Here is a 23,688-nt window from a genome sequence, read left to right as displayed (position 1 = left end):
CACCCTAAAGGGTGTGTGACCAGCTGCAAACAGCCATCATCCCCTCATCCAGGCTGGCCAGGCACCCCAGTGGAGACCCCCACCCTGAAGGGGGTGTGACCAGCTGCAAACAGCCATCATCCCCTCATCCAGGCTGGCCAGACACCCAAGCGGGACCCCCACCCTGATCCAGGACACCCTTCAGAGCAAACCAGCCAGCCCCCACCCGTGCACCAGGCCCCTATCCTATATAGTAAAAGGGTAATATGCAAACTGACCCTAACAGCAGAAAGACGGGGAATGACTGGTCACTATGACACACACTGACCACCAGGGGGCAGATGCTCAATGCAGGAGCTGCCCTCTGGTGGTCAGTGTGCTCTCAGATGGGAGGAGCTCTGCTCAGCCACAAGCCAGGCTGATGGCTGCCAGTACAGCGGTGGTGGTGGGAGCCTCTCCCGCCTCCTCAGCAGCGCTAAGGATGTCCAACTGCAGTTTAGGTCTGCTCCCCGCTGGCAAGTGGACATCCCCCGAGGGCTGCCGGGCTGCCATAGGGATGTCTGATTGCCATCTTAGGCCCAATCCCCCAGGGAGCGGGCCTAAGCCAGCAGATGGTCATCCCCGAGTGGTCCCAGACTGCAAGAGGGCACAGGCCGGGCTGAGGGACCCTCCCTCCCCCCTGAGTGCACAAATTTTTGTGCACCGGGCCTCTAGTCCTATCTAATAAAAGAGAAACATGCAAATTGACCATAACCCCGACACCCTTCCTATTGGCTAATCAGCAGGATATGCAAATTAACTGCCAACCAAGATGGCAGCCGGCAGCCATGCAGCTGAAGTGAACAGGAGGCTTGCTTGCTCCAGTGACAGAGGAAGCCAATGTTCCCAGCCTGCCGCTGCCAGCCTCTGAGCTGCGCTCTAAGCAACTATGTTGCAATTATAGAAGCTAAACAAGCTCCAGAGACCTGCTTTCAGCCAGCTTCGACCTCAGAGCTTAGAGCTGCAGTGATGGCAACAGAGTTTCAATTATAGAAGCCAAACAAACCTAGAAACCTGCTTTCAGCCCTCAGAGCTGGAGCCGGCTCTCAGCTCCAGTGACAGCTATAGAAGGTAAATAAGTCCTAGAATAAAAGAAAAAAGAAAAAAAGGAGAGGCTGGGAGCTTAAGTTGCCCTTCAGCCTGAAAACGGCTCTCAGGCCCTCACCCAGACTGGCCAGGCACCCCAGTGGGGATCCCCACCCTGAAGGGGGTGTGACCAGCTGAAAACAGCCTTCAGCCTGTCATCCAGGCTGGCCAGGCACCCAAGAGGGACCCCCACCCTGATCCGGGACACTTTCAGGGAAAACCAGCCGGCCCCCACCTCTATCCTATACTACAGGCAGGGCGGGACAGCGCGAGCTGCCATCCGGGCCCCATGTGCAGCCCTGGGCAGTGGGGCATAAGCCCCGCCCTCAGCCAGGACCCCTGTGTGCCACCTGAGCCCCCAGCCAGGACCCCCGTGCCGCCTAAGCCCTGCACTGCTAAGCCCCGCCCCCAGCCGGGACCCTATGACTATTGGAGAGCAGGAAAGTGCCGCTGGGCCCTGGGTCGCTGTGGTGATCAGCCATCGGTAAGTAGAAAAGTGCGGCCTGTAGGCAGCCCCCAGCTGCACCTGATCCAGGAGCAGGAAAGCAAGCCGGCCTGAGGGCAGCCCCCAACTGGGCCTGATCCGGGAGCAAGAAAGTAAGCCCGGCCTGCGGACAGCCCCCAGCTGCGCCTTCTCCCCCGTTGCCATGAGGATCTGGGAGCAGGAGAGCAAGCCCGGCCTGTGGGCAGCTCCAAGCTGGGTCGGCTCCCCAGTCACCATGGCGATCAGGAGCAGGAAAGCCCAGCTTGCAAGCAGCACCCCCATCCTGGCCATAGCTTAAGGGAGAGTACAACATGCAGTGGAGGCCAGGAGCCTGAGAGATCAACACAGAGGGGCTCCTTCACCAAGCCTCCATGGTGTGGCTGGGGGCAGGCCCCCAGCAGACAGACACACACACACACACACACACATACACACACACACACACACACAGTGCCTGCTCTGAGCCTCCAATGTGGCTGGGGGCAGACCCCCAGTGGGGACACACACACATACACATACACATACACACACACACACACACACACACACACACACACACACACCCCACAACTGCTTCGAGCCTACGTGGCGTAGCTGGGGGCAGGCCCTAGCAGACACACACACACACACACACACACACAGGAAGCCTGCTCCAAGCCTCTGCTGCCAGACTGTGGCCATCAGTAGGACATCCACTGAAGGCTCCCGGACTGTGAGAGGGGCAGGCTGGGCTGAGGGAACCCCACCCCCCAGTGCACGAAATTCGTGCACTGGGCCCCTAGTCTAATCTAATAAAAGAGAAACATGCAAATTGACTGCACCTCTGCTATGCCCCAAGCCATGCCCACCAGCCAATCAGAGCGACTATATGCAAATTAACCCAACCAAGATGGCAGCCGGCAGCCATGGAGCAGGAGCAAGCAGGAGGCTTGGTTGCCCAGCGATGGAGGAAGCCAAGCTTCTTGTCAGCCCTGGCTGGCTGCGGCCTCCGCTAAAGGCAACAAAGTTTCAATTATAGAAGATAAATAAATCCCAGATACCTGCTTCCAGCCAACCTCCACTGGGAGCTTGGATGGCTGGGGGCCGTGGCCAGCCTGAAAACAACCATCAGCCCCTCAGCCAGGCTGGCCAGGCACCCCAGAGGGACCCCCACACTGATCCAGGACACCCTTCAGGGCAAACCAGCAGGCCCCCACCCATGCACCAGGCCTCTATCCTATATAGTAAAAGGGTAATATGCAAATTGACCCTAACAGCAGAACGACTGGGAATGACTGGTCACTATGACACACAATGACCACCAGGGGGCAGATTCTCAATGCAGGAGCTGCCCCCTGGTGGTCAGTGTGCTCCCATAGGGGAGCTCTGCTCAGCCACAAGCCAGGCTGATGGCTGCCAGTACAGCGGTGGTGGTGGGAGCCTCTCCTGCCTCCTCAGCAGTGCTAAGGATGTCTGACTGCAGCTTAGCCTGCTCCCCGCTGGCAAGTGGACATTCCCTGAAGGCTCCTGGGCTGCCAGAGGGATGTCTGACTGCCAGCTTAGGCCCAATCCCCCCGGGGAGCAGGCCTAAACCAGCAGGTGGTCATCCCCTGAGGGGTCCCAGACTGCGAGAAGGGCACAGGCTGGGCTGAGGGACCCCTCGAGGGCACACATTTTTGTGCACCAGGCCTCTAGTTACAAATATAATAGTAAATTTTAAAAAATTTTCTGACCAAACAATGTCAAAGCTGGAAGTTAGTGTAGAAATCATCTATTGACCACCCATCCCAATGTAGAGGTGAGGAAATGGGAATGGAAAAGGTGTGATGGTTTTCCCCAGGTGCTCAAACTGACCCTGACAAATTAAGAAGGCTCCTACAAAATGCCTAGCAGTAGACAGCATTCACTGAATTTTCATCTTAATGTTCATGAAGAGTTTATCTGTGTATATAAAAAGCCAGTGACTGGACTGACCAGTCACTATGACGCCCTCTGTGACCAGTGAACCAGCCCGATCAGGGGTGGGGCTGGCTGGCAGGCCAACCTCCTGTGGCCCCTCCCCCCAGCCGGCCCCACCCCTGATCAGACTCTCCCACCCTGATAGAGGGCGGGATGGCCGGACAGCCAACGCCCCCATGGCCCTTCCCCCCAGCTGGGCCCACCCCTAATCATCCCACCCCACTCCTATCGGCCCGCAGCCTCTCCCCCAGCTGGCCCTGCCTCTGATCGCACCCCTCATCCCAATAGGGGGCTGGCCCAGCCGGCCAACCTCCTGCCACCGCTCCCAGATCGGCCCCCCACCCCAATCAGGGGCAGGGCTGGCCAGCCAACTGCCTGCAGTCCCTTCCCCCAGCAGGCCCCACCCCTGATCAGCCCCCACCACCCTGATTGGCCCACGACCCCTCCCCCCAGCCAGCTCCACTCCCAATTGGCCACACACACACCAATTGGGGGCAGGGCCTGCCGGCCAATTTCCCACGGCCCCTCCCCCCAGCTGGCCCAGCCCTGATCGGCCCCAATCAGAGTTGGCTGGCTGGCCAACCTCCCGCCATCTCCTCCTCCCACCATCCCCTCCTCCCACCAGGCCCTGTCCCGATCCGCCCAACTGGGGCCAGGCCGGCCGAACCTCACCCTTGCACGAATTCATGCAGTGGGCCTCTAGCTTGTAAATAACACTTTAACACATTGTATGCAGGAAACGTATTTATATGTTTTACGTTGACTGGTAGTAGAGTGCGGGACACGTATTAATACGTTTTTTATAGACTAGCAGTAGAATGCGGGTAACGTATAAATACATAAACTAAAGTTATCGTAATTTTACTGAACGTTGCCATTTGCGCAAAAAATTAGCAAAAATGGCCCGCGCCACCTGTTAGCGCATGATAAAAACTACCTGCAAACAATGTGTTAATAAAGCTGTTTGAAATTTTTAAGAGTTTATATGTGTCAAGTGTAGAGCAAAAGGCTCTAAGTTTATAGTTGTTACTGCATTTTACTCACAACACATAGATATTACTGTCCCTTTTTATAAATAAGAAAATTGACATTAAGAAAGTTTAAAAAAACTTGCTCAAGCTCACCCCTGATACTGAGTGGTAGAGCAAGGCTGACTCTAGAACCCTTGCTTGTAGCCAGGGCCAGGAGTCCAGTTCTAAAGGAATCTCATAAAAACTCAACCATGATTCCCACTGGAGCTGAACCAATGGCTTAGACCAGCACTGCCCAGTTCAAACATAATTTGAACTGCGTATATAATTTTAAGATTTCTAGAGCCATCTTACCAAAAAATAAAATGAAATGGGTGAAATTAATTTTAATAATATACTTTGATCCAAATGTATCCAAAATAATACCATTTCAACATAAAAATTGTTAATAAAATATTTTACACTCTTTAGATTCTAAATCTTTGAAATCTGGAGTGTAACTTACATTTGCAGTACATCTCAGTTTGGGTTGGCTATATATATATATTTTAAAATATATTTTATTGATTTTTACAGAAAGGAAGGGAGAGAGATAGTTAGAAACATCTATCAGCTGCCTCCTGCACACCCCCTACTGGGGATGTGCCCGCAACCAAGGTACATGCCCTTGACCGGAATCGAACCTGGGCCCCTTCAGTCTGCAGGCCAATCCTCTATCCACTGAGTCAAAACGGTTAGGGCTGGGTTGGCTATATTTTAAGTACCTGATATATGTGGCCAGTGGCCGCCATCAGGAACAGGCACATCACAAGAAAGTGTGAGCAAGATGATTTGTGCCAAACTCAGCCCTTGCAGTTTCTCAACGTGTGCAGTTGGCCACAGGGTAAGCCAAGCATGGAATCAGTTAATTCCACTTAATCGCAGTCTCGGCACCTCTTAACCCATTCCCTGACTCCACCGGAAAGTGTCCTTTGTTTCCAAAATGCCCACCTTCCCTCTATCCCAGCAGTTACTCCATCCCACTCGAAATCTTTTACATGTCAGTGTCCCTCCACCAACTCTGGGTTCTTTGAGGACAGAGAGCATTCTTTTTAAATTCCTGATTTCAAAGCACCTGTGTGTTGTGAACATTAAGTCAAAAAATCCCTCAGGAGCACTGGACCCATTCCAGGAGTCTGCCCGGATACCAGCTTTATTGAAATAAATAAGTGAAAGCATGCTTTTGCCGCTAGGTGGCACTCTTGTCCCACGCCTTCGTTTTTGCTTCTATTCTTGTCGGGGCTGGGGGAAGATGGCTTTCACATTGACAAGAAAACAGGAGCACCCAAATCCTTATGCGTGGCCTTCAAAGATAAAAATGATAGGACCTAGGAGTTACGGAGTGTATCCAAAATGAAATGCCATGTTGGTGACAGAGCTCGGCCCCCTGCCATGCTGAGCTCAATAACTAACCAAGGAGCCCAGTTTTCTTGGCCAGATTTTCTCTAGTTAACCTTGGCTGAGGGAGGAAATTGAATACAGTATCTTATTTTCATGAAAAGGAATGGGATCGAGGGATAAATCATCTAGGGGTTGGCAGGGGGCTAGGGAAGATGGGAAGGGGCAGAAGAGAGGCCAACTGTTCCCATTTGACAAGCAAATGGTCTGATTTGTGACCTTTCAGAAAGGTCCCCAGGCCCTGCTTCCCATAGTCTTTCTGCCTATGGCAGAGATTGGGTACAGCATTATTAAATCCACCCAAAGCTTGCATAGCTGCACTTTCTTCTTGTGACTCTGTTGGACATTTTGCCATGGAATGCAAACTCCCCAAAGCGTGCAAACTTGTTCTAAGAATGCCAGCGATGTGTGTGTGTGTGTGTGTGTGTGCATTGAATCTCAGGGGCAGTGTGAAAATTTCAGCAGCAGCACAGGCTTCTTTTTGACAAAATGGATTTCTGCACCGACTAACTTTTCCTAAAACACTGGAATATTTATTGTGTGCGGTTAAGTTGAAACCGGGTGATAAGCAAGGTGACCATGTAGCCAATTTACTGTCAAAATCAGGACGCTCTCCTAGTAGGAGGAGGAGTGTGTTTTGTAATTACACTGACAACGAGCTTCACCCTGGCTGTCCTGGGCAAACTGGGATGCACGGTCACTCTATATACAAGACATTTCCAGGGCCCTACACCAGCCATTCATCAGATTTAACTTGGAATGAGCATTGTTTGTTCTGCTCTGGCTATTTTTCTGCCTCCTGCCAGAAGAGGTGTTTCCCAGGGCATGAAGATGACTGCCCTTGGACATGGCTGATTTCCCTCCGAATATCCAACTTCTGCATCGGCTGACAGAGACTTTGGTGCCAGGAACCTACCGCATGAAAAAGCACTGCATCCGTGTTGGTTTTCTGCTTTCCTCATATCTGTTCTTGACTTCGGTCTGATTTCTGTCATGCCTGGCAGAACGTTTCCAGGCCTGGACCTATAAAACCAGGACAGTTGCTAAGAGTTACCTTCCCCTTGCATTATAATCCCCATTTCCTTGAGGTGGGTGGCTAGATGCAAAGTTTCCGCTCCTGCCTCATCCCTCCTCCATTCCCATCTGCGAGGTACTCCCTACGTGATCACCTAGGAGAGTGGGTTTATTGGGAGCACTGAGATGTAAGGAACTAGCTGCGTTGTGTGGTGCAAAAACCACAAATTGGATCGAAGGACATGAGCTCAGAGGGCCTGGCTCAGAGCCTGATATGTAGTAGATGCTCAGTAAATGCAAGTCAACGTCCCATCAGACCATCAGAACTTGGAGGAGTGAGGAAGTAGCACAAAACAGTTGGGAGTTGGAGAGCCCTGAGTTTGAACTTCCACCCTACCAGCACTCATTATCTTAGCCAAAGCACTAATCCCTGAAACCTTATTTATAAACTAGGGAGAATGATAACTACCTTGCAGGGTTGCTGTGACAACAAAACGCTGCGCATGGTAAGCCACGGCACATAGTAGGTCTTCTCTCTATGGAAACTATTATTAGGTAGGATTACCTAAGAGAACAGTAACACTCAGGTGAGTGGGGAAGACAGTTCTGTGACTGGGAGCCTCCAGAAGGAAGATTTTACAATTGTAAACCTTGAGAGAGAGAGAGAAAAAAAAAAAAAACTACTAAAACTATATGTGTAACCTATCTCAACTGGGTAGTTTATACAAGAAATCCCCTTCTACCAGGTCAAATTGAAGACTGGGTGTGATCGATTGGTGGACATTGAGAAAGAAAGACTCTGCTGCGAGTCTGAACTCAGTCGGGAAGCATGCCATGACATTGATTTCTGATGCCTGCTCTGGGCACAGAATTGGGGGCACATAATTACCCTCTCTCTGCTCCAACCGACCAATGGATACAGAAAAGACCAACGGATACAGACAAGACTCCAGAAGTCTAGAGCAGCATCAGGCTTTGGGTAGCTTCCAGGAAATAAACAGAATGCCGATACATAGAGAAAGGTGTGGGAGTTCTGGGAAGTCCTCGACAGCATGTTAGGCAAATTTCAAGATTTCCTAATTCTATACAGGAATGGCCTTCCTACTTCTTCCCAGAGGGCCTGAGAAATTACCTAGAAGAGTCCAGAGAAAAGTGGGAATATTAAGAAGCCCACAGAGCCAAGTTAACGAGCAGGAGGAGAGGGGCAGCATGAAAGGATGCAAGGTAAAGTTACAGTAAACGTCCAACCTTGTCCTTTAAGATGCACAATTTATAACCCTTAAGCCAAAATGGCCAAGAGCAAGAAAGCTTTGAACGTCCCTAAATTCTATGTGCCTCCCATAACCCCAAATGGCCTTTCACTAATTGCTGAATTAGATTCTTCTCTAATCTTGAGAAGAATTGAGTAAGATAAAGTGCAGCCTGGCTCTTAACGAAAGAGTAAGAAAGATGACCTTTCTAAGGGTCATGGAGACTATAAATAGAACATCCCTGTTCCTAGCCCTCTTCTCCCACCTCCTCCAACTCAACAAGAAAGAGAAGTATCTGAAGCAGAAATAATAGTCTCAAAGCAGACCTGAGTTTGGAAAAATGATTTAAAGAGCCCGAAGAGTCGGGGGAAATACAAAGGTCAACCAATTTTGTCTTAAGTAGAAACAAGTTTTGGAACAGGCTTTTCTTCTTCTCCTACCAAGATTGTCAGGAAGCAGGTTTCTCTGAGTATGTGGAGAGTCACCCATGTGGCTGCCTTGTTGCTTGTACCCTTCAGGGACAACCATCCTGGAGGGAGTATGGGACAGCGCTCTCCCTAATCCTTCTGGGACAGGAATATTCCTTTTCCTTATCTTCCTACATTTTCCATCAACACAGCAGAATGGGAAGCATCTGTGAATTTTCCAAACTTAAAAAAAAAAAAATTACTGAAGAGTAAAGTTTACGGAGCCTGGCTCAATTTGAAAAGATACAGGTTTAATACGCCATTCTTTCTTGTATTATTATTATTTTTTTTTTCAGAAAATATACATTTCAACACTTATTTTTTCCTGATTATAGAATTAATATACCCATTTTGGAAAGTTCAGAGAGGCATTCTTAGTGTTTCCTTGCCAGTTTTTCACCAGGAGCAGTACTGGCAGGGCTTGGGCTGGGGAGGTCAGAGTGAGTGGCCACAAGGGTGAGAAATGGGGTGATGGAAAGTGGACGTTTGTGAGCAAGGTGTAACTTTAATGCATTATGATTGTCGACGTGGTAACACTAATTGTTGGACTGGGGAATGATTTGGCCAAGATTAGACTTCTGTAATGTGTCCTGGCAGGTAGCGAGGTCTTTCACCAACTATAGCCACTTTTTTTCACGGTTTGAGAAACACTGTCTTTCAAAGCCTAGTTTCCTCATCGGTACAGCGGGGAGACCTCTGTTTGCCCCAGACACATCGTGTAAAGTTCCCTGCAAAGTAGAGATGAAACGATTCTATTCAGGCCTGTGTATTGCAGCCCATAAAGACGGTGCCATTAAACCTTCAGCATGGGAAGATGTAGTCCAGGGGATGAATTGTCGGGATGTTGCAGGCACCTTGAGAAAACAGTAGGCATATACTGACCACCTGAGTTAGTGTGACGGGGGAATACAGAGGGAGAAGTCTGAGGCGGAATCAGCTAAAACGAGCTCTGATTCCTGATCACTGAGCTATTTCCTGGGATTCTCTGCGCAGTCAGTCCTGGGAAGATGTGGTCAGGGGGACGCAACGTCAGAGCGTCCCAGGCGCCTTGAAGACAGTAGATATACGGACCAGGAGACGCGGCAGTGCTTTCCAGAAAGACTACCCCTTTGCAGTTAGCGGCTCCTCGGACTGAAACCACCTCTTCTCAGTGACCCCAGGTACTGCCTTTCACAAAAGCCTGAGTTGAGGTGGGTCCTATGTGTGAGGAAAGGAACCAGCCAGAAGACTTTTAGGACGCAGGGGACTCAGAGGGGCGGGTGCCTTTCCATGAGGAGACAGAGAAGCAGGGCTGTTCCTCACTCACCAGCCACATGGATTTGAACCCACTTCTCCCGGTTTCTCTACCTCTGGGTTTCTCAACCTCAGTACTGCTGGCACTTTGGGCTGGATGGCTCTTTGTGGGGGTGGGAGGGCGAGCCTTTCTGTCCACTACAGGATGTTTGGCCTTTACCCCCTAGATGCCAATACGTTCTTTACGCATTGCTAAATGTCTCCAGAGGAGCCAAACCACCCTCACCTGTGGCCTGTTGAGAACTCTGGAGTTACCCTGAGGGAAGGAGAACTAACCAGAAGGCTTCAACAAGTTTGCCGGTCGTGGGAGAGACTGTTTCAGGGACCGCCTTCCTTTGGAGGTCAAACTCACTCACCCTCCAGGCCCAGCTAAAACGTGGCCATGTTTACTTAAGTGTATTATCTTAGGCTCCAATGACGAGTTCCTTCACCCTTGATCTGACCCAAACACCCTGCAAAGTCTCTGTGTGACGCTTTCTCGTCTGCCTTGGCTCCAGGAGAGCTTTCTGCCCCGTAGTCTGGCGTCTGTAGACCGGGGCTAGCCCGTGGGCACCTGCTCCACTGTGTCACTGAAATGTTAAAGATGAGCTCCAGCCGATCCCGGCCTCCTCGCTTCAACCTTCTCCACTCAACACCATTCCCACCGATGGCTGGTCTTTGTCTCCCGGTCAATTTCATTCTCAGCTGTTGTGTTAGTTTTCTTTTACGGCTGCAACGACTTACTGAAAACTTAAGGCAGTGGTCGGCACACTCATTAGTCAACAGAGCCAAATATCAACAGTACCACGATTGAAATTCCTTTTGAGAGCCAAATTTTTTAAACTTAAACTATATAGGTAGGTACATTGTTATTAACTTAATTAGGGTACTCCTAAGGCTTAGGAAGTGCCACACTCAAGGGGCCAAAGAGCCGCATGTGGCTCGCGAGCCGCAGTTTGCTGACCGCGGACTTAGGGACTTAAAGGAACACAAATGTATTAACTTACAGTTCTGGAGTTCAGCAGTTTGACATGGGTCTCGCTGGCCTAAAGGCGAGTTGCTGGCAGGGCAGCGTCCCCCGGAGGGTCTGGGGGGGGAATCCCTCCCTTGCCTTTTTCACTCCTTGGGCCTGGCTCCCCTCCTTGTTTTCCAGAGCTGACAACAATGCACCTCGCTGACCACTCTTCCGGGTCCCGCCTCCCTCCCGGTCTCCGACCACAGCTGGGAAAGGTTCTTCACCTTTAGGAACCAATGGGATTCAATTGGGCCCACCTGGGTAATCCAGGCAGCCTCCTCATCTTGGCTTAATCACATCTGCAAAGCCCTTTTGGCCACATAAGACTTTGTCACAGTCCTAGCGACTAGGACATGGACATCTTGGGGGTGGAGGTCCATCATTCTTCCTATCACGGCTGTGAACACTGCCTGGGCTAAACCAACCTCGCTCAGACTCCATGTCTCTGCTCCTACCGGTCTGAGTGCAGGTTGCTAGCTTGCTGTTTTCAGAAGGCAGCGTCATTAGGTGGATAGCAGCCTCAGCAACGATTACACCACCCAGGGCCACGCATTTAGTCCATCTTCCTTCCTCGCCCGAAGATGAGTTTGGCCACTTCCACCAGCCCCCAGTCCCTTTCCTCTGGGACCCAGAAATATGAAACTGCAGGCCTGACTCCCTAGACCAGCCGTTGGCAAACTACGGCCTGCGGGCCGGATCCGGCACGTTTGAAATGAATAAAACTAAAAAAAAAAAAAAGACCGTACCCTTTTATGTAATGATGTTTACTTTGAATTTATATTAGTTCACACAAACACTCCATCCATGCTTTTGTTCCAGCCCTCCGGTCCAGTTTAAGAACCCATTGTGGCCCTTGAGTCAAAAAGTTTGCCCACCCCTGCCCTAGACCATTGATGGCGAACCTATGACACGCGTGTCAGAGGTGACATGCGAACTCATTTTTTTGGTTGATTTTTCTTTGTTAAATGACATTTAAATATATAAAATAAATATCAAAAATATGAATCTTTGCTTTACTATGGTTGCAAATATCAAAAAATTTCTATATGTGACACGGCACCAGAGTTAAGTTAGGGTTTTTCAAAATGCTGACACGCCAAGCTCAAAAGGTTCGCCATCACTGCCCTAGACAGTGGTCGGCAAACTGTGGCTAGTGAGCCACATGCGGCTCTTTGGCCCCTTGAGTGTGGCTCTTCCTAAGCCTTAGGAGTATCCTAATTAAGTTAATAACAATGTACCTACCTATATAGTTTAAGTTTAAAAAATTTGTCTCTCAAAAGAAATTTCAATTGTTGTACTGTTGATATTTGGCTCTGTTGACTAATGAGTTTGCCGACCACTGTCCTAGGAGGAGGGTCTACTCTAGACTCTAGAGCAGTGATGGCGAACCTTTTGAGCTCAGCGTGTCAGCATTTTAAAAAACCCTAACTTAACTCTGGTGCCATGTCACATATAGAAATTTTTTGATATTTGCAAACATAGTAAAACAAAGACTTATATTTTTGATGTTTATTTTATATATTTAAATGCCATTTAACAAAGAAAAATTAACCAAAAAAATGTGTTCACGTGTCACCTCTGACATGCGTGTCATAAGTTCGCCATCACTGCTCTAGAGCAAGGGCTCTCAACCTTGGTTGCACATTAGAATCACCTGGGAATCTTTTTAAATGTTGTGAGGCCACAACATTAGTAACAAAGAAACAGATTTCTGGAGGATGAGGCCCAGAAATCAGGATTTTAAAAAGATTCCCAGGTAATTCTAATGTGCAGCCAAGGTTGAGAACCACTGATCTAGAGCAACCACCTCTCTCCACCACCCAGAACAGCCCAGGTGGCTCTGGACCAGCTGGTGTCTCCTGTTGGCCAGCACCACGTGGAGAGGGTGGTGCCAGCCCACCTGCACATCTGTGTCTCTCCCACACCCCACCCCATCTTTACTCACTACAAGACACCCAGGGCCAGAGACTGGCTTATAAAAACTGTGGACAACGATGAGCAAACACACCTATTAACTCACTGGGTCCTCACAATGACCTATGGAGCAGGTGCTGCCGTCCATTCTCGCAGGTGAGGAAACTGAGCCACAGAGATGCCTAGTAACTTGCCCAGTGAGTGGATGGCAGTGGGATTTCCACACTGGCTCTCCCACACTAACTTGGAAACCATGTGCTTTCTCCTCCCAAGCTGTGCTGGCCCCTTTCAAGAGCACAGAGAGGAGTGCGCCCCACCAAGGGGAGTGCGTTCAGATTGGGAGCCCAACGCTGAAGGCTTGTTCCGCTTCTGCTCTTGACTGGCCAATAATGAACCATTATTAGGCAAATAATGAACCATCTCTGAGCTTCCATTTCCTCATCCACAGAACGGGTGACAGTGACAATACTATAGTCACAGGATGTGGTGAGGACCAGAGGAGATAAGGGATGTGGGCTTCATGCTTGTGGAGAACGAACTTGGGAGAGGCACCCCCAGGCGACACCTCTTCCTTCAGGATCAGGCTTTTCACTCATTGCCACTGCCTGGATCAGGACCTGGTCACCTCTTGCTTGAACCTACCCAGCAGTTGTCTATCAGGCGCCATGCCGGTATTCCTGCCCCGGACCCATGTAAATGCTACCCCTGGTGAGTCTTCCTGAGTCACGCCTGCTGTGAGTCCCAAGATACCACCTCCTGGGGCCTCGCTTTCTGTGGCAGGGTCTGCAGGGAAGCCAAACGTGCAGGCATGGCTACCCGGACCCTGTGAGGCTCGTCTGAAAGGAAATTGGACACTTACCTCTGGCCCTGGGGCTATCTTCCCCCGTTTAAAGAGAAGCTGGATGTTTGGGTTGTATGTGAAAATGTCCATATTTTTTAAAGTTGTCTCAAGTTATAAAGAAACACACACACACACACACACACATTCTACAGGTCAAACGATAGCCACGTGCAGGATGAATGGAATCGCCAGTGTTTGACCTTTGGTGTACAGGCTACGTCAGAATCAGAGCTTTGCATGCCAGGCCCGGAATGATTCGACAGTAACCTACCTTTCTCCAGTGCCCAGTCTTCCTCCTGCTCGGGCCTCGGCTGGCCAAGAGGCACCCTCCCACGTGCCCCGGCTCTGGATGCCTTCCTCCCAGCTCCTCCTGCTCCCAGAAGCTATTTCGTCTCCTGGAAACCTTCCCTGATTTACCCCCAGCCAATGGATAATTACATAATTACATACAGTCTACTCCCCCTGGGCCTCTAGTGCACGCTCAAAGGTTTTACAGGAAAAAGACACACCTGTAATTTCACCTCTGTGGTATTTTCTACCATATCCTGCCATGCGCACACATCAGAAGGCTTCAGAGAAAAGTTGTGATGCTAAATTATAAGCAACTTGTGTGCAGAGGACCCAGTGCCTCCCTCCCGCCTACCACCCTGAGCCCCAGGGTCTGCCTTGTAGGTGCTAAATGAATATCAAGGCTTCTCCAAAGCTTGGATGTATGGGGCTAAGCTGAGTTTATCCCAGCCAAGCTAAACCCGAACCCAGAAGACTCTGGCTGTTGACTCACTGGTTTAAATGGAATCCTTGTGTTTGCTACAAGCGAAATGAACAAAGCACCTCCCCCCCTCCCCCGGTGGGAAGCGGAGCCAGGTGCTAGCCCTGCTGAAGGGTGACAAGGTGCCAGTATCGCCTGGGATACAGGAAGAGCTGCCCTGAGGGAGCGGCTCCAGGATGTGGTGAATTAGCACTGATATTACTACCATCTTAAAGTGTGAGATCCCAGAGGGGCCTCGGAGACATTAAGAGCAAAGGAGGGAACTGAGGCCCAGAGAAGTGTGGCTTGCCCAAGGACCAGGCAGGAGATGCCATAGGGCAGTGGTCGGCAAACTCATTAGTCAACAGAGCCAAATATCAACAGTACAACGACTGAAATTTCTTTTGAGAGCCAACTTTTTTAAACTTAAACTATATAGGTAGGTACATTGTTATTAACTTAATTAGGGTACTCCTAAGCTGGCCTTTGTTAAAAACGTCCTCATCTGATTGAGGTACGTTCGCTGAGGTTGACCCCTTCCAACTCTCCCATCCACACTCGTCTTGTATACTTGTTTCATCTATCTCCTTTCCGACTTCTGCGCATGGGCCACGAAGTTTCAATCGCACTGTATGTGCGCCCGCAGGTGGTATTTTGTGGAAGAGCCACACTCAAGGGGCCAAAGAACCGCATGTGGCTCGCGGTTTGCCGACCACTGCCCTAGGGGATCCAGGACATATCACTCTAACTTTGAAAACATCTTTCCCGATAAGCCATAGATTTTCCACTTTCATTTGAAATGTTCTGATAAAAACACAGGTGAGTTAGCACAGGGCCACATTTTTCATAAACCCCACTCTTGAAGCTGTGCAAAACCAGGTGTCGGATATGTCTTAAACGTAGCCTTTGGAGGCTAACATTACCTGCTCCTCCAGCCATCTCCCCGTCGGTGCGGTTTCTTTTTCGCAGAGGGTGGATGAGCACCATGCATCCACACGTTTCAAACTCCTAGCCAAAGAGTTGTCACAGGAGCTGACAAAGTGAGAAAACTCTCACAGGTAATGTGCTGCCAGGAATTAGGATCTGCTCTCTGGGAACATTCAAATGAGGAAGAGCCACCATTTTAAGTTAATATTTTTACACTTTTGTTCTTTTCCAAAACGAGAGATTATAATTAACACTCTTTCGTTCTCATGCTCACCCTGGGAACCTCTGCTGCAGAGCCAGTCAGAGATCTACTGACGCTAAGATCATTATCTTCATTTTATAGACAAGAAAACAGAGGCTCAGAGCAGCTCCACATCACGCAGCCATGCATCTGCAGTCAGATCAAGGCGCCAGGCACTGTTCTAGGCTCTGGAGATACACTGGTGAGAGGAACAGACACAATCCTTGCCCTCAAATTGCTTCCAGCCTGGCAAGAAAGAGACAGTCAATAGTTACATGAAATCGAAGGGAAACAGAATAGGCCACTCCCAAAGGGGCTGTTTTGGTGTGAGGATTGCTTTCAGCTGAAGGCCCTTGAGGACCAGCAGGCTGCAGGGAGAGCTCTCTGCCTTCCCCCACCTGCCTAAAAGCCAGGCATAAAGGCTCTCTTGCACCGGAAGGGCAGGATGACTCTTCATTACTGGAGACGGCTCTAGACTCATCAGTCCGGAGGTGGCACTGAGAGGAGTCTGTACAGCAAACCTTATTGCAACACCCTATTGTCCACAAGTTCCCCCACAATTTAGCCCCCCTAGAACCTCTGAACCCTTTCCCTGCACCTTGTCACTTCCCTTTAATGTATTCTCTTTTGTATAAGCCTGTGGGTCCAGCAATCTCTGTGCGGGTGCCAGTTCATTTCTGGGAGACCCTCCATAGGCCTATGGAATAAACCTTTTTGTCCTGTTCATCTGCTTTGGCAGCTGAATTCCAGGGAGTCAGTCACAGAACCTGAGCGCATAGAGGAAAAGTCTCCCTCTCCTACACAGTCTCCTGACACTGAGTCCAGAGCCCTCCCTACCTGACCCTGGGGGACGCCCCACTCCCAAGTCAGCGTGAGTGAGCTTTCCCAGGTCGGTGGCTCAGTCCTCAATCCCTATCTGCTCCTTTTACCCAAATCTGACTGCGTCACCACCCCGCTGCTGCCCTAAAACGTGCTTTACTGTGTGAGGCCAAGCTGGAGACCTCCCCGATTTGATGGCCAGCGTTTTGGGGGTTTCTCCGCATCAGCCTCTGGTAGCCCAAAGCAAGCTGCGTGGCGCATGTCATCTATGTTGTAATGATGTGGCCCAACCAAAGGAAACCAGACCCCAAAGAGAGACGGGAGCTTCAAAGCGGTTTTTGCTTGCAGCACAATTACCTAGTCATGCAAACAATGCCAGGCGTGGTTGGTTTCTGAGAAATGCCAAGCATTTCTCAAGGACGTTATCGTTTAAAGTCAGCCTTGTGACTGCTGCTCTTCCAAAACAGGTCTGACATCCAGGCCCCGAATTCTTCCCCTCCGCCCAGAATGTCATGTCTCTACCCTGTGATTGAGCCCTGGCGGCCTTGTTATCGCAGAACCAATAAAATCCAGCAGGAGAAACCACAACCACTCTGATAAAGCAGGCAGATGGAGACAGGATGACAGGTGATACGCAGAAGCACTGCGCGCCTCGTGCCGTGTGTGTGTGTGTGTGTGTGTGTGTTGGAACTTCGGAGGCACCATGGGATTCTGCAGAGGGGGCTTTGCCAGGTCCTAATGGTGGAACCCTGAAATACGTCACGGAATGTCGTGAGCATCTGGCCACAGCCCCCGAGTCCCTCAGCACTGTGACAGGTACAATAGCCCGGGTGAGCCGTAGGCTCTCCTGTTCGGGTGTCTGATGTGGTTGCTCACTTTGGCAGTGTGTCCCGAAGTCTGCTATGGGTCAGTCCCTCTTCCTTCTGTTTCTGCAGCCGGGGAGACCTGGAGGTGGGCTGGGAGCCCCATGAAAGTGAACTTGAAAAACATGAACACTTCCACGGCTAGGATCCAGGCATGGTCAGACATGGCTGAGAGCGCAGGAGGGTGGGGAGCTTGTTGCAAGTGAGGCGCTAGGATCACAGTGAGGATCCTCGTGGGCAGGTCACGTGACCGCTAAGGGGCGCGGTGGAAGGCCAGCTCAGCACCAAGACCCGGGTCCTGGAAGACACTGTTGTCGAGGGCAGCACACCCACCACCCCTGCCATCTACCCGCACTTGCCGCCCAGAGTGCATCTCTGCGATGGGATGCCCACCCCCCCCCCCCCCCCCCCCCCCCCGGGAACAGTGTGTGTGAGAAGCGGGCTGGGGTGGGGGACAGGGAGGCCGGCCCTGTCTGCGAGCTGAGGACTGGAGCAGGTGGTGTGGGGGCACCAAGACCGATGGGTGCTCCTGCCACACCCTACCCGTGTCAGAGGCGGGAGGCAGGCTCCATCCCCGTGCTGCTGTGGGCACTCACAGGCCAGGGGAGGGAGGCAGAGAGGAGGACAAAGACCCTGGAACAGACGGGGAGAAGCGGGTCACTGAGTGCGCCGGAGAGCAGAGAGCAGAGCAGCAGCTGAGGAAGTGCCAGGAGCTGGAACCCTGATGGCCTGTGAGCTGCCCCTCCCACCCACCTAGGGTGTCAGATACATCAGAACATGGCCACAACAGGTGGAGCAGACTTCAGGACAAAGCGCTAAAGTGACACCCTCACAGGTGTGCCTGAGGCATCGGGGGTGCCCGGGGACTCGAAATGCAATGCGTGGGGAAAGGAATGCCCCCCAGGATCGCACTTCCTGTGGGGAACCCGTTTGGGCTGTTGACAATTGAGAGCACTAGGATTCTTAATACCTAGGTGGTATCCTTGTGAAATCGATTTAATGACAGTTTTTAAGGGGATTTAAAAAGGAGAAAAGGAGAGATATTACTACATTAAATAGAAATAGAAATAAGGAGATGCAATCTTATTTCAGAAATATAACAAAACGGTAAACACACACTTTTTTGTAGAATTGAGGTAACTGTCATATAAACATGGTAAACATTTATTTTTTTAATTGGCAAGTTATTATTTTTTAAAAATTTTTTAAATCTTTATTGTTGAAAGTATTACATAGGTCCTCCCTTCCCCCCATTAACCTCTTCTAGCCCACTCCCGTTCTCCCCCACCCCCAAACCCTCACCACCCCATTGTCTGCACCACGGGTTATGCATATATGCATACAAGTTCATTGGTTGATCTCTTCCCACCCACCCTCTCCTGCCTTCCCTCTGAGGTTTAACAGTTCATGCTTCTATGAACATGGTAACATTTATACTCATAGGCCAGAGAAGGGCATGTGTTGAGGTTACATGAGGGATTCAGATTAAGTGGGAATGCTGACGTTGCTTTATTCTGAGTCTCATGACTGACACCCTCAGGGGCCTTGAGCCAAGCCCCTTGGCCCCCCGAGACTGACCTTTCCAATTCAGAAATATTTGGAAGCTTAGGAATATTATGCACAGGCCTCTCTTTTCTCAGAAAAATTGCATTTAAATTGTATTTATTGTAGAGAATTTTAGCTCATTACTATAGGAATCATATGACATATTCTTTTCTAATTTACATTTAAATATGTAAAACATTTTCGGGGTTAGAATTATGTTGGCTTGTTTTCTATTTCAAATGAGTTATATAGGGATTGTTGTATGTTTTGACTTTTTCTTTTGTGATTTTTTTTTTAACTGATGAGTGTGATCCCCTCTCCCCACTCCTTTTCAGCCTTCACCTCCAGCCCTTTTTGTGGCAATTGTTGGGAGTGACCTCTTTCCTTTGTCCCGTTAGTTAGCGGTCTCCCCTGCTTGCCAAGGTTTGGGGCCTCGTCGAGCTGTGAGACACCACGGGGAACGCTGTTGTGGCTGAGAGCACAGGCTCAGGAGAGGACCACCTGAGTTCAAACCCTGGCTCTGCCAAGTAATAAGCTAAATGCCCCTGGGACAGCTGCCTTTCTCCAACCACAGTTTTGTCATTTGTAAAATGAGAGAGATGATAATAGTATCGACCTCACTGTGTTGTTGTGAGTCTTCAATGGGTAAATGAACAAATGGCCCTTAAAGAGGAACGTAGCACATAGTAGGTGCTCAATAAACATGAACTACTAGCTACAAAACAAGCAGGACCACCTGACGTAATACAATTTGAGGAGTACCCATAAAGCACACACCAGTCCTAGAATATTTCCCCACCACCCTGCCAAAGTAGATTTACAACCATTCAAGTCACTCCAGGGCCAAATTATTGTCTCATAGGGGTCCCTGCTGGAGTGCAGACATTCAATCCTGTGAGGGTAACTTATTCAGATCCTGGAGCAGAAAACTGGGCAGGAGGGTAGTTCCTGCCTAAGTCGACACCTTGGGAGAAGGTTCCTGAATATTAGAGAGAAGATGCCCAGTTTGGATCCAAGGGATGGGATGGAAGTTTGGTTCTCACGGAAAGGGACTTTGAAAAGAATTTTGAGGGGAAATAAATTCACATGGTTTAAAACAAACAAACAAAAAAACAGAAACAAGAGGTATAAAGGTACCCCATCTGCCCAATTCTCCCTAAAAGTCTCCATTTCTTTCACACACACACACACACACACACACACACACACACACACCCCACCTAGTTTCCTAGTTCCATACATATCCATCTAGTCTCTTTATGCATTCATGCATAGTCAAGCAAATGAGAATGTAATGTAAATTCTTGGCCATTTTGTACACATAACATTACATATAGTATGTACTACTTTTCACCTTGCTTATTTTCCTTAATAATATGCTTCGAAGATCTTTCTATAAGAGAACACTCATTCTTTCCCCAGCTGCGTACTATTTCCTCAAATGGATATGTCATAATTCAGTTAGCCGGCCACTATGGATATTTGGGTTGTTTTTCATCTTTTACTATTCAGAGTGCTGCCACGAATACACTTTATACTCATCATCTCACACATCTACCAGTACATTTGTAGAATAAGCTTCGTAAGTGGAATTGTTAGAAAAAAGGTAGATTCATTTCCCTCCCCACGAGTATACCAATGAATGTTCCCACCATCGCGGTGTCAGAGTGCCTGGCTTATGTGGTCAGAATTTTGGATTGTTGCTAATCTGGTAGCTGCAAATGTGCCTTTGTGTAGTTTTACCTTGCATTTCTTTTATCATGAGTTAAGGGTGAACTTCCTAAAAAGAAGGGGACCCTGAAATAGGATGTGGTAGAAATCAAAGATGAACTTCTGTGATTCACAAACTTATCCTGAGCACAAGTACTTGCACTGAATGCCTCTTCGATTTCCACTTCAAGCAAAAATTGTCACTAACATTGAAAAAAAAAAAGGTATTGGGACACACATACACACAGCACTACTGTCCGCCTTCCAGCCACGCCCTGATGTCCAGCTGCAGTTCAACTTTGACTCTTACTACACTTTCATGGCTGTTACATTGTTTATTTTTCCTCATCTGTGGGTTTACATTTCTAGCATCAAGATCAGACACCAAACAGTCTTTGCTTTAGAGCAGTGGTTCTCAACCTTCCTAATGCTTCCTAACCCTTTAATATAGTTCCTCATGTTGTGGTGACCCACAATTTCATTGTTACAAATTGAACATAATTAAAGCATAGTGATTAATCACAAAAACAATATGTAATTATATATGTTTTCCAATGGTCTTAGGCGACCTCTGTGAAAGGGTCATTTGACCCCCAAAGGGGTCGCGACCCACAGGTTGAGAACTGCTGCTTTAGAGCTTGGTTCTCCGAAGGCAAGCATGAGAAGGGCTTTATTCTGGGGAACAAGTACCCTAGTAGAAGTCTTATTCCTCCTAGAATAGTTAATTCCATGTCTTTTGAGATAACTCTTGGGCTTTATGTTTATTTTTTAGTTTTTTTATTCCCTAGGGTCCGTGTTTGGGTAGATGCCTGCTGGGAGAGGGCCTGGCTGGGAGCAGCTGATCTGTGGAAGGGCCTTCCAGTGTTGGCACTGTTTTCAGTGCCTCCTGCCCTCCTTCCTACCCTGCAGCTCAGTGACATCAAGCTCACAGCCTCTCCAGAGTTCTGTCTCCTCCATTTCACCCCTGAGCCTCAGTACAGGTCAATATGTGCTCCACCCACAACCCATTGCCCAGAAATTTGCTGACATTTCTGGTGCACTTATCTCCCTTATGTTCTCTTGGCTCATGGGTTAACTATATTCCTATACTTTATTACTTAATAAGCTCTCAGAAGAGGTGACAAAAGTGTCAATACGGTCTGCCACCTTGAACTAAATGATAAATGACTTTAATGTTTTTATACAAAACAAAGGTAGTAGAACTAATTCTGTTTCTACTTTGGACCTGTTATTCTTACTACATGTTCATCCAAGTCAGAATGATCGTCGCCATTGTTGATTTTGATTAACCTTTGATATGCCTTTACATTGGACCCATTCTGTTAATCACACACACTGAGCATTTCCAGGAGCCTTGCACTGAGCCAAGTGCTAAATAGGATATAGATGGATGCCACATATGGATCATGACAGTATCAAAAATAATAAACTTCCATACTATAGTAATTAATAATAACCATGGTCCCATTTTAGTTGCCCTTTATTTATTTTTATGCCTTTTTATTGATTTCAGAGAGGAAAGGAGGGGGAGACATAGAAACATTAATGATGAGAATCGACTGGCTGCCTCCCCCACTGGGGATGGAGCCAGCAACCTGGGCATGCACCCTGACCAGGAGTTGAACCCTGACCTCCTGGTTCATGGGTCAGTGCTCAACCACTGAGCCACACTGCCTGGGCTTTAGTTGCTTTTTATATTTGTATTTTATCTTGACCTAAATAGATCTGGATCCCCTCAGTCAGGTATTGTGTCTTGTAACTTTCTCTGTGCCCAAGTGTGGTTCTTAGAATCAGTGGCTATTCAGTAAGCATAGTTGATACTTGAGCAGTGGTCAGGGTGAGTGTATTAGTAGGTGCCAAGGAAAATTGGTCGAGTATAATACCAAACTAAAAGAATTTCCAAAAAGAACCAGAAAAATAAAGAAAAGGCAATTATTATTTTTAATGAAGTTGAATGTTTTATTATTAGACTGTTTCTTATTTTCCTGCAAGACAATTGCTCCACTGTATAAAAATAGCACCAGCAAAAGCAGCATATTGCAAAATTAAGGTAGTACTGTTGATTATCCAACACTGTACAACTAATAAAAACTTGTCTTCACTGCCAGTTATTTCCAATGGAAAGACCATTGAGTATTATGAGCCAAATCTAGAGATGGCTGTAAGCAAGTTACATTATAAAAGTTTTATGACAATGTTATCTTTGAATTACATAAGTTTTATAACTACTTGTTACCACAGATAATTTCAGGAATTCCGAATAACTGTAGCCTGGCCTAAACATTAGAGGGTGTTGTAAAAAGATGCATATTGTTCATCTGCAATCATTTGTAGCATTGTTGGAAGTAGTTTCTTTTTTCAGTGGTATGACTAAAAGCTGCTATTTTAAAACTTTTGTCCACCACTAATTTAAGACAATTATGTTACATCAAGTCGTTTCATACTACTGTACTTAGGGGTTTCCATTTTCACTCTTCAGTAGATATTATGCATTTCCCATATACTTCTTCACTCATTGGTTCACCTAGTTCTGAAAGGTTACTCAATGTCATCTTGATCGCCAACCATCTTCATAAAAAGATTTATTGACAAGTCCTGGATTTTCTGCATGAGCTTCATTAAGTCCAACTACTTTTCCTGATAGAGGAGACTAGAGTTCACTAGCAGCTTTCACACTTCCCAAAGTACCAAACTCACCTTTGTTCAATTTTGTCCCAATTTCAGGAGACTACAACATTTCCCAAAGCTTCCTGTGCAAAATTGATGATCCCGCTGTTCCAATACCATTTTCTGTTGTTACCCATTTATGTTTCTCTGTGAACTTATGCAGGGAGCGTAGGTTGGGGCCAGTGCTCATTGACCCCACAGCACCCCCTCAGGCTCCAGGGCCATGGCCATGTTCACAGTAGGAATCATTTTTTAAAAATACAAAAGCATATCTCAGAACTGAAAGATCTGGATGATCAGGTTAAAAGTGTCAAGAAGGACCTTGTACAACAAATAAAAAATAAAAAGACCCACACCAACACCATTATCATGAAATTTCAGTTAACCAAAAGTAACAAAAATATCCTAAAATCTCCAAAAAAGAAAGAGTACGCCATGTTCATAGGATCAGAAATCAAAAT

This window comes from Myotis myotis, unplaced genomic scaffold (genome assembly GCF_014108235.1).
Source record: "Myotis myotis isolate mMyoMyo1 unplaced genomic scaffold, mMyoMyo1.p scaffold_m19_p_7, whole genome shotgun sequence".
Classification (NCBI taxonomy): domain Eukaryota; kingdom Metazoa; phylum Chordata; class Mammalia; order Chiroptera; family Vespertilionidae; genus Myotis; species Myotis myotis.
This window is presented reverse-complemented; position numbering follows the sequence as displayed.